General features: G+C 40.3%; 1 pseudogene; it reads right to left on the minus strand.

Annotated features, from left to right (window-relative positions):
• Window positions 1-235: 235 nt before the first annotated feature.
• LOC118842542 lies at window positions 236-13,755 on the minus strand (annotated as a pseudogene).
• Window positions 13,756-16,236: the final 2,481 nt, after the last annotated feature.

Consider the following 16,236-nt stretch of genomic DNA (forward strand, 5'->3'; position numbering starts at 1 on the left):
AAGACACAGCAATGAGGTTAGGTTGCCATGCCCCACCTGCCCCCACCCCTGCTGTTTGAAGGGACTTGAAGACTAGAGAGACAGGGATGGAATCATAGGAGAAGAGGTTATAGATTTGGAGAGGTGGGGGAGCTGTCAAAGGAACCAAACAATGTAGGGGAGGTCAGTGTGCAGGTGCGCATGTGTAGATGGGCAGGGGCGGGGGTAGGCTGAGAGTGGGGAATGGACTTGGGGATTAAAAGGGTTGGGAACCCAGCAGTCTCTCAGTGGCTGCATTAATATCTGCACCCACAGCAATCAGGGTCTGCAGGTTAGCCTCTCAATTGATGCAGCCTATGGCTCAGCTTTTCCTGCTGTTGCTGAAATCAAACCTCTGGTGTCTGCACCAGGGAGTTTCCTCCTCCAGCCAAAAGTTGGATCATCTGTTACATCAGCTGCTGCTGGGCATTGGTCATGCCCTCTGATGGAGAAGCACTAGCTGGGATGGATGGGGAAGTGATGGGATCTGGGAGGTTGCTGCTACTTCCTGCAGTGGGAGGTGGGATTCGGGGCATCCCCAAGTTGCCAAGGCTGGCCACCAGTCCTGGGGCCTTGGTCTGCAGCATCTGCAGCCCCTGTTGGATCTGTAGCAGTGTCTGTATGGGGTTGGTGAGAATGGACAGGGAGCCTGGGTTCTGCATAGATAGATGGGGAGCTAAAACTGGAGTTGTTCCTGCAGCTGGGGGTTTCCTTCAAACAAGAGGACACTTGCCATCATCTGAACAGCAAAACTGGAGTTCTGGGCAAGTGTCTGCATCATAGTTAGCATGTGTGGGGCAGAGATCATGTTTTGCATTAGCTGAGGGTTCTCTGATATTTGCTGGAGAGGACTATTAATCATCCCTGACCCGAGGCTAGATGCATTGATTCCAAAGGTCTTGGAGACTGTGGTGCACCTGGTTGGTCCCTGAGCCTCTGGTGCCCTCCCTGTGAACCCTGGGGCCTGGGAGATGGGGGCTGAGGGGTTCCAAGACTTAGGGAGGGACTTCCGGTTCTTAGTCCAGAGACAGTGGGAGGAGGAGCTGTCAGAATTCCCCTCCAATGAGGAGAATGGATTGCTGCTGAACTATTACCGCGCAGTACTGAGCATGAATTCCTGCATATCTCTGTACATGCTACACGGCATTGTATTTCCCAGGGATGCTGTCTAGGTTGCTCAGGGACCGGTTCTGATTATGTATCGTCTCTTGCATCATGGCCGGTTTTTGAGCCAGTTCCATAGATTGCCTCATTAACTCTGGGTTATTAAGCATATGGTTGATTGATCTCTTGATTCCTCTGCATCAGCTGCTACATCTGTGGGCTGGCCATAAGTATGTGGTGCATCAGGTCAGGAGTGAACATCATGCTTTGGCCAACAGGGTTTTCCATGATCCAGGATAACATCTCAGGGTTGGAAATCAGCTGCCTCTGCATTTGCTGCTGTAGCTACAAGAAACTGGCTGAGCCAAAGCCTAGACTGCCTAGAAATTTGTCAGCGGGAGTGCAATATGAGAATATCCAGAGGCCTGGGTGAATTATAGCAGCTAGCTACTGGCACACATCACTGTGAACTATGCTGAATTCCAGCTCAGGGAAAATAAATAGCCGACAACTAAAGCCTAAAGCAGTCTGAAGACTGAGCTGTAATTAGCTAGGGTAATCTCCATTTGTCACTTTCTTACTAAACAGATCATGCTGAACCAATCCTAGAAGCTTAAGAGTGGAGAAAAATCAATTAAGGAAGGTTCTGGATTTGTTGTCAGTCAGTCAACATTAAGCATTTATTAAGCACCTATAGAGGCAGCTAGGTGGTGCAGTGGCTAGCGCGTATTGAGCCTGGTGTCAGGAAGACCTTTGTTCAAATCCAGCCTCAGACACTTACTAGTTGTGTGACCCTGGGTGAGTCACTTAACTTTTGTTTGTCTTAGTTTCCTTAAGTGTAAAATGGGGAGAATAGCACCTTCCTCACAGGGTTGTTGGGAGGAACAAATAACATTTGTACAAAAGCACCCAGCACAGTGTCTGGTACATAGTAGGCAGACTTGAGTGAAAATGTTCTAGCTTTGAATAATTAAAATTTGAGTTGGACACAGATGAGAAGCTGGTTAATGAAGCTGTTCTATAGCTACTTTAGCAAGTCCTTCACTTCCTTTTGGTAAGAGTTTTGCTTCAGAATGTTCTAGAAACTTTAGGGGTCAATTAAGCTCAATGTCCTTGCACTGTCTAAATTGACCCTACTTTAGGAACATTGATAATGAATGAAAAGAAACAAATGGATTCTGAGAACCCTCAATAGAAGACTTCCTGGTGGTAGTGGTAGAATGTGTGTGGATACGAATGTGTGCTTTTGGGAGGAAATGAGGGAATTCAGCAATTCTCTTACCTATTCTCTGAGATCACAGAAAACAAGACTGAAGAAGAGAGAAAATGAGAGCACATATGTGTCCTTAAAAACAAGGCCAATCTGCTGAGGGTAGCTTTATCCAATTTTATCTATTAACATTTGTCAAATGCACCAAGTCTGTGTAAGACACCGCAGCTGGTTCTGGGGATAAAGGAACAAGAAGAAACACAGTCTCTTTCCTAAGGAACTTCTATTCTCTAGAGGGAAGGGTGCTTATGGAAGGAGGGGATTCCAATGTGCACACAGGCACAGATACACACGATAGTATGAAAAGAGAGAAAACATTAACTAGGCAGATCGGGAGAGCTTTTTGCAGGAGGTGACCTATGTACAGAGGCTTGAAGGATAGTAGAAATGAGGAGAGAGTGGATACACTGGGTGGGATACACAGCTCATGCAAAAATATGACTGCCACTACTGGGGAACAGCAAGTAAGCAAATCTGGCTAGAACACAGAGTGAATGAAGGGGGATAATAACAATTAAGCCTGAAAAGACTACTTGGAGTCAAATTGTGAAGGGCTTTCAATGCCAAGTTGACCCTCTCCTGGTTATTATTGATTCAGTTCCAGGAATCCTAGCTTTAAGATGAAAGAATGAAATTAAATATACATATGTATATATAATATATTATATATCACATATATAATATATAAATTGTATAAATTTATATATAAATGTCATATAAATGTATAAAATATATAAATAAATGTATAAAATGTATAAAAGTATGAATGTCAGCAAGGAGAAGGCAAAATTATTCCTATTTACAGATGATGGGATGGTGTACTTAGAAAACCTCAGAGAATCAGCAGTGTGCCTTAGCAGATAGCACACTCAGCCCTGAGGCAGACAGACTTGGGTTCAGATCATGACTTGGACAATTATTAGCTGCATGACCTTGGGCAAGTTATTTAGCTTTATATGCTTCAGTTTTTTCATGTGTAAAATGAAGGAAACTGGGCTTGAGGGCTTCTAAAGTCCTTTCTAGCTCTAGATCTATAATCCTAATAGAGATAATTAGTAATTTCAGTAAGGTAGCAGGGCACAAAATAAATTCACAAACGTCAGCATTACTGTACAGTACTAACAATTATCCAGGAGAAATGACAATGAGAGATTCCATCCAAAATACCTACAAAATCCATAAAATACTCTGGAATTAGCCTACCAATACATGCAGGAGATTTATATAAGTATAAAATATTAATAAAATGAATGGAAACAAATAATTGTAGAAATATCTAACTGCTCATGGTTAGGCCTTACTAATGTTCAAAAGAGCTGGTAGTACAGTATAGATTTAGTACTATGCTAATCAAATTGTTGTTGTACAGTCATTTTTCAGTCATGTCTGACTCTTCCTGACCCCATTTGGGGTTTCTTGGCAAAGATACTAGAGTGGTTTGCAATTTTCTTCTCCAGCTCAGGCGAACAAGGTTAAGTGACCTGCCCAGGGTCACACAGCTAGTAAGTGTCTGAGGCCAAATTTGAACTCAGGAAGATGAGTTTTCCTGACTCCAAGCCCGGCACTCTATCTGCTATGCCATCTAACTGCCTGCTAATAAAATGTAATAATTATAATAATAATAATAATAATTAACATTTATATAACAACTACCATGTTCCGGGTATTGTGCCAAGAGCTTTACAAATATTGTGTCATTTGATTCTCACAAAAATTCTGGGAGGTAGGTGCCATTATTATCCCCATTTCACGGTTGAGGAAACTGAAGTTGAATGACTTGTCCATGATCATATATAGCTAGTAAGTATCTGAGGTGAAATTTGAACTCAGGTATTCCAGAAACTGTAACGGCAAGCAAAGTGGGACTTTTTGCTGTTTTTTCTTTTGGAGTGATTCTTAGCACTAAGGCAATCAAGCACCTTTGATTGAGTCTTTGATTGAATCAAGTCTTTGATGACCTGCTTAAGTTACAAGAAAGCCTGAGTCACACAAGTTTGAGTCACTTGGTTGTGATGCCCTCTGTGGGCTGACCCTGAAGAAGTGTATATATACGCTAAGGTTAGCATTTTGCTTTGGGAGGCTTATTCATTGGAAGAGTGTCTGTGTGATTTGGCCAAATGAGACTCTGGGTAGCCGTTAAGGAGTCCCCTGGCTTTGAAAACCCAGATGTTGGTGTTTCTCTCTCTGGTAACTATGTATGTATTGCTACGGATAGACAGAAGCCCTGTCTGTTGATTTGTGTTGTTTGCTCTGTTTATATAATTTCTGCTTGTAATTTCTGTTTGTGTTTTCTCTGAAGTTCAGGGTGCTGACTTTTTCCCCTGAACTAAGTGAATGATATAGGTATGTTTAATTAAGGTGAGATTATTAACCCCTTAAAGTTGCTTTCCTTAGAAAAGTGATCAAAGAACTTGTGCTAGCAGCCCTCCTGTGTGCTGGTGTTATTGGCCTTACACCTCCACAGCAGCTGCAAGCAGCATTGTTGTTACAGACTCCAGACTCAATACTCTATCCACTGAGCCACCTAGCTGCCTCCAATTGCATAATTACATAAGAGATAATTTGTAGAATTAGACAAAATGCTAACAAAATTCATTTAAAAGAACAAAAGATCTATAAAGTAGAGCAGTGGAACATACTAGATAAGTAAGAAAATGCAACAATTGAAAACTGCAACCCATTGTTTGATAAACCCCTAAAATAAAGCAGTGGAGGAAGGACTTCCTTCTCAACAAAGCCTATTGGGAAAGCTGGAAAGTTTGGCAGAAATTGGCTTTAGACCAACATTTTTACACTATATCTCCTAGTGAGTTCAACATGGATATGTGACTTGAATTAAAAAGGCTATATCATAATGCAGTTAGTGGAGAATGAGGGGAGGCTCTTTTCACAATGATGACTACAGGGAGAATACTTAACTAAAACTGGGATAGAGGAAATCATTAAAAACAAATAAAAACTGATTACATGAAGTTCAAAAGCTCTTGGATGAATAAAATCAATGAAGATAGAATGAGAAGAAAAACTATGAAGTGGAGGAAATATTTGCACTAAATATTATTGATATGTTGAAATCCAAGATCTATTGAAGAATTGACACACATATAAAACCAAAAGCCTTTCCTAAAGTGTCAAAGGATGTGAAGAATTACAAACAATAAATAACCACTTAAAAAAGCTACAGACTACTAACAGTAAAAGGCAAATTAAGTCAGTTCTGAGACTTTATCTCGTACCGGGAAAGCTAACAAAAAATACAAAAAATTAGAGGTCACTGTGGAAAGGGATGTGGGAAGAAAAGTACATTAATCCACCTTATTGTAACCGTGAATTGGTCTGAACACTCAGAATGTAAATTTAGAATTATGAAAGAAAAAGGACCAAACTGTCCATAATCCAATGACTCAGTTGTTGGGCACATACTTGAAGAAAGCCAAGGATGGAAAGAATGGCCCTAAATTATAGAAGTCTTTGTTGTACAAAGAACTACAATCATTAAATCAAACAAAAGCAAGTGCTTACTATGTACCAGGCACTCTGCTAAGTGCTGGGATACAAAGAGAGGGGGAAAATGACAACCACAACAACAAATTACAATTCCAACAAGTTCTAATTCTAATAAGGCAGACAACATGTAAAATTATGTACATGAAAAATAAAAACAGATTATATGGAAGGTTGTTGTTTGTTGTGTTTGTCCTTTGTTCTTGAAGAGGACCATGACATCAGGGAAATGATGACATGACTTGCACTTGACTTAGATTTGAGTGGGGGAGGGCTGTGCAAGGTCACCAGCCTCACTTTCTCCTCCAGAGCCATCTGGGTCCAGCAGCCAGATATCTATCAGGATGACTGGAGATGACCCAGGATGCAATGGGAGACCCTGGCCCTTTTAGGCTAAGATCTCTTCAGGTTCTCACTTTGAGTGAGGTAACACCCATTCAGTGAATAGGCTTCTGTAAGAAGTTAATCAAGGGATGGCCCCTTTAATCAAAACTCCAAAAAAAAAAAAAAAAATCCAACTGGGAGGGGAAAACCCTCAGGGTTCCTGGCCAAAAGAGAAACAGTTACTATTTGGTATTTACATTCACTCCGTGCTAGGAGGGCAGGGGTATTGTCCAATCTATGAGCTCCAGAGTGAATTGGGTTTAAGGATTAGTTTTTGGGAAAGAAATCTAGCCAGTAAACCCAAATAGGCCTCTTTAAGAAGTCCATCAGGGGATGGCCACTTTAATAAAAAAAAATCAAACTGGGAGGGGAAGACCCTAAGGGGTTGCTGGCCAAAGGGGAAACAGTTACTATTGACATTCATTCCAAGCCTGGAGAGCTCAAAAATAACTATTAAGTGGTGCTTGGACAGGGATCTATTGCTGTCCAGTCCCTGGGATCCAGAGTGAATTGGATTTAAGGCTTGATTTTTGAGAAAGAAGTCTAGCCAGTAAACTTTTTCACTGAATAGGCATCCCCTCACTCAAAGTGAGCACTGGAAAAGACTAGCTTAAAAGGGCCAAGGTCTCCCACTGCATCCTGGGCCATCTCCAGTCATCCTGATGGCTCTGTATGGGACAGAATTTTCAAATAATAGGAGAGATATCTTTAAGAGAAGTAAAGTGAATTTATTTTACAAACCTTGCAAGATTTGGACACACCTCCATAATGGAGGAGGCAAGGTAAAAGGGGATGCTGTCTTAATTTATACTCTTAATGAAAAGATTTCTGCCCACCTCTATCCTTTCTCACCATTGGCTGGGAGGCGGGTTCACAATCTAGGTGCGAAAAACTAGACAGAGGACTAGGGGACCAAGGTTGATCCAGTCTGGGGGTAGGGTCTGAAATTCTAGGAGAAGAAATGAGGAGGTGGGGGGGAGACCTTCCTGGAGCAGAGAACAAACAGCTCACAGGTAGGCCATTATCTCCCTGTTTGGTGCTAACATCTGAGAAAGGGGGAAGAGCACACCCACAGCTCCAGGCCCTGACCTTCCAGAGTCACCACAAGGCCGAATCCCAAGCCTCTCCTACTCCCTCAGACATTCCCTATTTCAGAAATATGAGAAGAGTGTAATTCCTGTATTTTTACCCTGTGAAGTCTTCACAATTTATCCTTCCCATTCAGTCCCCCCTCTGATTTCTTACGATTTTGAAGACTTCACACATCATTGCTGATATGAATTGTCCATCAACTTATCTTCCCATCATGCTTGTGGCCCCATTACCTTTTTCTAAGGTTTCCATTCCTCAAAATCTCCGACACATTGGCAAATCAAAGGGGGCAGTCCTCTTTGTAAATACAGATACAGAGACCCAAAGGAAAATGATGATGCAATTGTCCCTTTAAGATTCAAAAAAATCTCCTCCCATACAGTTGTCTGGCAGGGAGCATCAATGAAGTCTTCTGGTCCTTGGCATTTGCTCTGCCATCTTCAGGACAGCATCCCAGCATCTTCCTCCTGTCTTCTCATAGGAACTGGCTTTCTGTCCATTCTCCTACAAAAGTCACCTTAGCACAATTTTAAGTTACCATTTCTAATCCTTATAACCCTGATCATTTTACAAATTCATAATTGGAAACTTGAGCAATTGTTCTGTAGGAAATTCACATCAGAACCCACTTTCTTATACTTTACATCCATTCATTATTAATTTCCTCACCAGGAGGATGATATTTCACTACTCCAGTACATACATAAACACATTAAATACCAATTCTTAACACAGTACATACAACATCATAAACTTTTGTCATGCCATGTTTCTTTGATGGCATTTACAGAATAAACCATGAGCCATTCTTCTTTTAACATTATTAATTGTAGCAAAACTCTAGACAAGGTTGATATTAACCAAATAGCAAAATAATATTCTCACAAGCCCTTGACCTAATAATTGTCTCCATACCACTACTACTCTTCTAGAATCCCCTTTAAACAAAGGGAAACATATTAGAATGAGTCTTAAGCAGTTTGCATAAGTTTCTGCACATGTTCTAGTTCAAGATAAAAATAATATCAGGCTGCCCAATAAGATAACACAAAAGAGCTCATATCTTTTACTGACTACTTTCTCTGGTCACAGAAATTTGCTATAGAAGGAAAGAAAGCAGGGACATGTGACGTACCAAATATGACAGGAGAAAACATCCTTGGCTTTGTTTAAATTCAGATATAGTTATGGTTCTCTGCCATATCTGTCTCCATAACTAAACTCAGGGATAGTCAGGCGGGAAAATAATTCCTTTCCAAAAGAACACAAGGGGGAAGAACTGAGCCAAGAGGATCCCACCGTGGATTCAGGCTAAGATTGTCCCTTCGGCTGTTCTTGAATACAGACCTCCACCTGTTAACAATACAGGATCACATTTCCTCTGAGTAGCTTATCTTGTGGCATTTCTCTCAGATACTGATTTAATGCAGACAACTATACCCAAATTTAAATTCAAAACAAAATTAGTTATGGTCCCTAGTGCCTTTTGCCTTAAACAGCAAGTCTTACTAATCACAGCTAATCAAGTTCCTTCCTTAGTAACTCCATATACAAAAGTTTATCAATTTGATACACTTCAATTTTGTTGGATACACTTTACATTCTAGCCTCCTGCTGCTTTCTAGCTTGTGAGGTTTCCAGGCTCTTCTGTTCTCCTCTAACTATGCCTGATCTGAAAGAATGAGATATTCCTCAAGAAGTTCAAATATTAACCTCATCTCTACATTTTAGACCATGGAATGAATTCATATTTGAACAGTCACACTTAAGTTTTCCCATCAATACAAAAATATTCTACAGCTTATCTCTCAAAGAGACTTACATTGAAATTCTTTCCCTAAACCGAAGATGTCTCTGATTTAGTTCCAGTGATTAATTACACTATTTGTATTAATACCTAATTGCTCTTATATCACTTTAAAACATCTAGGACTCTATCTCACATAGCTATCACTTTAAATCCCAATCTTAGTTTATGGGATAATGATTCAACCTTACATTTGTATCTTATCTCATGAAACTTCTTTTCCCTTTTCCCAAATTACTCCCATTAATATTTAGAAACAATGTTATCTTTCATTTGGCCACAAGAGTACCAATGTAACCAGTCATTTGATTAAAAACAACAAGATTTTACATATTTGCATTTATCCAATTTTCCATTTCTCCCATAAAACCAACTTCTTGCACAATGGTAACAGATTCTGGCAGGTACCTTCCCTTTTGTCACTACCTGCTTATTTCTGATTAAAGAGACCTGCCATATCATCTTCCCCTGAGGGTGGGTTCTTTTCCATCAGGTGGCAAGCTTTACTAATGAAAACTACCAAACCAAACCCCATCTCAAATCTAATTGTAACAGTTCTGCTGACTTTAAGAAGCCAGGTTTCAAGGCTTCTGACCCCTACTGTTCTCTTTCTTTCAGTAAAAACTCAAATCCCAGTAACTGCTGCTCCTCCCCCTTCCTTCCCTTCTGACAGGTGGGCAAAGGTAAAACTCTTTCTTCTTATCTCCACTAAGGGGGAGGGAGGAGTAAGGAAAGCACAGAATTCGGTTTCAAAACTCCTTACTTAAAAATCTAGAATAAGACACTGAATGGGCCTTTCTTGGGGTACTTAAAACACATGAGGAAACAATGCCTTAAGGGTTAAAAATGCCCCCCCCTCCTAGTTTATTCTCTAACCTGGAGGTGGCCCAAAGTCTCTTCCCCTTTATCTTGAATCATAAGATTCCTGGTCTCCCCTATTTTATCATCCATCTTTAACCACCCTCCCCCAAGGCCTCTATAGAAGCTGCCGGATAAGCATTAATTCCCCAAGTATAAGATTCTCACCCAGAAACTTGGAAAATTCACAGTAGGTTTGAACTACAACCAATTAGCTTACACATGGAAATTCAGCAGATCTGAAAATTATACAAAAGATTTTACAAAACATTTTTCAAAAGTATTTTCCCTTCTTTAAAACAGTTTAAAATTATCAAATTTTCATTGCATCCTTTAAAAGCACCCAATTCATATATATCAAAATTGGATTAAAATCACATAATGCTCTTCTCAAATTTCACAATCTAAGAGAATCTTAGAAATACGATATAATTTTAGAAATACAGAAACAATAAATTTCAGATGACATCAATTGCATTTCCAGATTTTCACATATAGGCATTGTTGATCTTATTACTTCTGGTATTTCTATATTAATACATTAATATATATATATATATATATGCATAACATATATTAATACATTAATACCTTAAATACACTTTATTTATTTATTTACCACTGTACAGCTCCTCCTAGCCAACTGTTGCCCCTGGCCCAGGCATTAGGAATATTTGCCTGGCCATGAATGAATTTAGAAAAAAAGAAAACTTTATTTCATATCATTATTTGCTTTTATGAACCATCCAGATTTGAATTTGGCACGCTGCTTTCTCCAAACTTCATCTTATGCATTCCAATCCCTGACTCTAATTGTTCAGAGTTTTTACAAAAAGGTTTGAATTAACAAAAGGTCTAAGGAATTTGAAAGAGGTGGGCCACTTCCCTTCTAAGCAAACTGACCAAGCTAAAACATTTTTAGTTTCCCCTCCCTTTGTCTGCCTCGGCATGAGAGGGCAATCCCTTTCACTTGCTGAGGAGAATTGACAAAGATGAGTTGAAGAAGAGCACAGGATTATCCATAATAAAGATCTCAGCCCTAGGTGAACTACTTTGGGCCTGGCATCCCCTTTTGAGAACAAAGGAGCCTGCCTTTCAGGTATGCTGGTTTCAGGTGGCCAGCGTCCTCAACCTCTTTGGAATGCAGTTTAATTTCCTACCACTACCCAACAGTAATACTTCATATTTTTATATAATCTCTGTGGAAACAAAATTCAGTCATACCTTACACGGGCAAAGCTTAATGATTATACAAATCAAAATCTTTCTCATAGTCAATACCCAGATTCAATAAAACCTTTCATCACTAACTAATCAGCCCTATTTTCCAATAAGGTTACTAGTTTCTTTTAGCTTCAGCTCTCCACAGACTTTCAATGTGGAGGGTGGGGGAAGGGGGTGGCCAGGAGCAAGTGGCAGCTAAGAGCAGCACATGGACTTCAAGCCAGGTGGTCTCAAGCAGCCATTCTACAACCCCCACCCAAATCCCTTTATCTCTAGCTTCTATCTCTCTCTCTTTCCCAACTTTTACTGAAACTATTACCCTCTGCATTCCAATTTCAATCTTTCTTTCCCTAATCTTGACCCAAACTACCTCAAACATTTCAAGCATACAATAAATTATATACTCATCCAGCTTTTCCTTTTCCCAGCCACTTTCTTTTACCTTAAAACTTAAAAGTTAAAATGACCAACAAATATTTTTCCTTTAGAATCTAACTGCACCTTAATTCAGAGCTCCCAGTCCTCTTTCTCAAGGCTGGCCACTTCAGCTCCGATTCCTCATCTAATAATTTGCATATCAAAGAAGCCCATTTCAGTCTCCTAGAGTTAAAATTTTCACCTGAACATAGAACAAAACTTTTTCTTTGAAACACAGACAAAACATTAGTTAGATAGACATTTCACATGAACAATTTAGAATTTGAATTCAGACCCATTTCCACCATTAAATTAAAAAATACATTTCCTGCTCTACCTCTCCTCTTGCAGTTACAAGCCTCCTTTCCATGAAGCAGTGAAAGGCGTTGAAATGCAAATCAACCTACCCTTCCTGGAGAGAGAGAATTTTCCCCAAATCTCTTTCCCTCCCAGGTAGTGCCTTTCCTCAAAGCACCAGGAGAAACCCATTTTTCCCCACCTGAGCCAAATGTTTTAAGAGCTCTTTCTATGGCCATTCCTTTCTACTTTGGTCCAAGTGCTGAGATTTGCAACCAATTTACATGAGACAGGTCGCCCTCATCTCTGGGTTAGAAACACCACAAATTCCACTCCAGGGCCAGGTGGATTGGTTTTTCAAAGATGTTGCAATCTTGACACAGCCACCCAAGCATCTTCTCAGTGTTCTTAAATTTGTTAGTCGACACTCCTGGGTCGCACAGACAAGGTAAAACACTGAGGACCTGCCTTGGGCCATATGCATACAACTTTCGTGGCTGAAAACTCCCACTCAGCACATAGTTTACTCAATCAAATCTCCCCCTTTCACTTTGCTTCTCCAAGTTCCCCTCCTTGGTGTTTGTGAATCTCCAGTGAGACCACACCTGCTCTCAGGTGCTCAGCGAGTGGGAGAAATCTTCCCTGTGTGCTGGCCAAGCCCCCAAATTTAGCGCCTGTCCAAGTGGAGAACACAAATCTCGGTGGAACCTCCAATCTGTATGGCATAAAATTTTCAAATAATAGGAAAGACATCTTTAGGAGAAGCAAAGTGAATTTATTTTGCAAACTTTGCAAGATTTGGGCACACCTCCATAACAGAGGAGGCAAAGTAAAAGGGGATGCTGCCTTAATTTATACTCTTAATGAAAAGATTTCCACCCACCTCTATCCTTTCTCACCATTGGCTGGGAGGCGGGTTCACAATCTAGCTGTGAAAAACTAGACAGAGGACTAGGGGACCAAGGTTGATCCAGTCCATTCAGGTTTTTCCTATCCAGAACTCAACTGCCGGGGTGTGGTCCCAAAGTCTAGGGGAAGAAACGAGGGGGAAGACCTTCCTGGAGCAGAGAACAAACAGCTCACAGATAGTCCATTATCTCCCTGTTTGGTGCTAACATCTGAGAGAGGGGGAGGGCATACCCACAGCTCCAGACCCTGACCTCCCAGAGTCACCACAAGGCCAAATCCCAAGCTTCTCCTATTCCCTCAGATATTCCCTATTTTAGAAATATGAGAAGAGTGTAACCCCTGTATTTTTACCCTGTGAAGTCTTCACAATTTATCCTTCCCATTCAGCTCTGGAGGAGAAAGTGAGGCTGGTGATTTTGCCCAGCCCTCCCTCACTTAAATCAAAGTCAATTGCAAGTCATGTCATCACCTCCCTGATGTCATGGTGACCTTTGAGAATGAAAGACAAACTACAACCTGTGAGTAGTCCAAGATGCCTGAATGGAGACCTAGCTGGCTAGTTCCATTTGGGCAACTCAACTCCCTCCCCTCTCCTCTTCCCTTACTTGAGGGTGTTCTGCTCAGAGGAAGGGAAATTTTTGATGGCCTTAAGCTACCTAGTTAATTTAGGGTTCAATGAAGTATTGCTCTGAGGAGGGATGAAAAAAGTTTAGATTATCTACTGTGGTAAGTGGGAAAGAGAGCCAACCGTCTCTGCCACTGGAAGGAAACTATGGCGGTGCCCGTGTTCCCTCTCTGGCGTGTTGTACAGCCTCGGCCCTGGCCTCTGCGTACTTTTGCTATGGTTTTGTCTCCGGCCAGTGACCCGCATATTCCGAACACGCTTAAAAAAGAAAGCAATAAAACATCTAAAAATGGAACGCACATGGAGGTGTAGAAAGATTGTTTTGCTGCAATGAAAGCCCAGTTGAGACTATGTTACATAAATCTATAGTGGACTCAATTAGCATAGTTTTAAAATTTTCCTCAGCACTATTCTGCAAAATGTTTTAAAAGATGATTTTGGATGCATATGAAGGATGGCCCAGAAGAGAGAGAAACCAGAAACCAATAGCCTAAGTTTGTATTAGCTTTCTTGGGTATTGCATATTGAACACATAGTCCACTGGAACCCAAGTGTAGAACTTTATGTTTACCTCCAGTAAATTTCATCTCATTGGATTCATCACAGCTGCTAAACTGTCAAGACCTTTTGGATTCTGGCTGTGTTATCCAGTGCAGTAGCTATCCTTCCCAGCTGTGTGTTGTCTGCAAATTTGAGAAGCAGTCCATTTATGGAAGTCATTGATAAAAATGTTAAAGAGCAGAGGGCCAACACAAATTCCTGGGGAAAGTAGGAAGCAAAAATACTGATAGAATTCAGCAACAATGAGACCCCAAGGGATGGCTATTGTAGGAGAAGAAAGCACAAGAGAGGTAAGGTGGAGAGATTCTTTTTATCTTGCTAATCATTTTGAAGATCAAAGACATTTTCATTGCTCCTTCCAGGATGGTATTTACAAAAAAGTGGAGGTGATGTGACACTGTCACAAAAGGGAAGAGGAAAGGGTTTATGTGGGAATGATATGTACCAGAAGAATCTCTTTCTCCACCCACCCCCTCCCTTCTAGACACCTAAAAGTATTGTGTGGGACTGAGCCTAAGAAAAGGAGAATGAATTAAAATTTGTCTTCAAAGCATTTCTTGAATCTTCTTTCCATCCTACTTTTTCTCCATAGCTTTTCTGGCCCCTTCAAATGTCTCATGCTGTCAAGCTGATTCCCCTGATTCTTATCAAAACCTGCTCCAAGAAATGATCTGGTAGTCACTTGCACCTTGATGTGTCACTTTGAAACCTAAAACGGAATGTAAGAGTAGGAAAGGAAATGAGAAACTGTATAGTCCATTTTTTAAAGATTTTTTATTTTTAGTTTACAACACTCAGTTCTACATAATTTTGAGTTCCAGATTTTCTTTCCCCACCCACCCCTCCCCAAGATGGCATGGAATCCGATATATCTTCTACATATACCTTTGCATTGAACTTATTTACACACTAGTCAAGTTGTAAAGAATTATGACCAATGGAATGAATCATGAGAAAGAAGAAACAGAACCAAAAAAGCCCCCCAAAACAAAAACAAAAGAGAAAAAAAAACAAAGGGAAAAAAAGGCTAGCATAAGGTGTGCCTCAATCTGCATTCAGACTCCATAGTTCTTTCTCTGGATGTAGATAGTATTCTCCGTCATGAGTCCTTTGGAGTTGTCTTTGTACCTTGTATGGCTGAGAAGAGCAAAGTCTATCAGGGTTAGTCATCACAGAATCCATATATCTGTAGTTGTGTATAATGTTCTCCTGGTTCTGCTCCTCTCACTCAGCATCATATCGTGTAGGTTTTTCCAGGTTATGATGAAGTCCGTATCATCCCCATTTCTTATAGCACAATAGTATTCCATTACCTTCATATACTGCAACTTGTTCAGCCATTCCCCAATTGATGGGCATCCCCTTGATTTCCAATTCTTTGCCACTACAAAAAGGGCTGCTATAAATATTTTTGTACATATGGGTCCTTTTCCCACTTGTGTCATCTCTTTGAGATACAACCCTAGAAGTGGTATTGCTGGGTCAAAGGGTATGAACATTTTTATAGCCCTTTGGACATAGTTCCAAATTGCCCTCCAGAATGGCTGGATAACTTCACAACTCCACCAGCAATGTAACAGTGTTCCAATTTTCCCATATCCTCTCCAGCATTTATCATTTTCCTGTTTTGTCATTTTAGCCAGTCTGACAGGAGAAATGTGGTACCTAAGAGATGTTTTGATTTGCATTTCTCTAATGAGTAGTGATTTCGAGCATTTTTTTCATATGCCTATAGATATCTTTAATTTCTTCCTCTGAAAACTGCCTGTTCATATCCTTTGACAATTTCTCAATTGGGGAATGACTTGTATTCCTATAAATTTGGCTCAGTTCCCTGTATATTTTAGAGATGAGGCCTTTATCAGAGACACTAATTATAAAGATTTTCTCCCAATTTTCTGCTTTCCTCCTAATCTTTGTTGCATTGGCTTTTTTATACAAAAACATTTCAATTTAACGCAATCAAAATTATCCATTTTGTATTTTGTAATGCTCTTATCTCTTGTGTCATGAATTCTTTTTTTTTCCATAAATCTGATAGGTAAACTATTCCTTGCTCTCCCAAATTGCCTATAGTATCAGCCTTTATTCCTAAATCATGAACCCATTTTGACTTTATTTTGGTATATGGTGTAAGATATTGGTCTATGACCAGTTTCTGCCCTA

The sequence above is a fragment of the Trichosurus vulpecula genome, chromosome 3 (assembly GCF_011100635.1).
Source record: "Trichosurus vulpecula isolate mTriVul1 chromosome 3, mTriVul1.pri, whole genome shotgun sequence".
NCBI lineage: Eukaryota > Metazoa > Chordata > Mammalia > Diprotodontia > Phalangeridae > Trichosurus > Trichosurus vulpecula.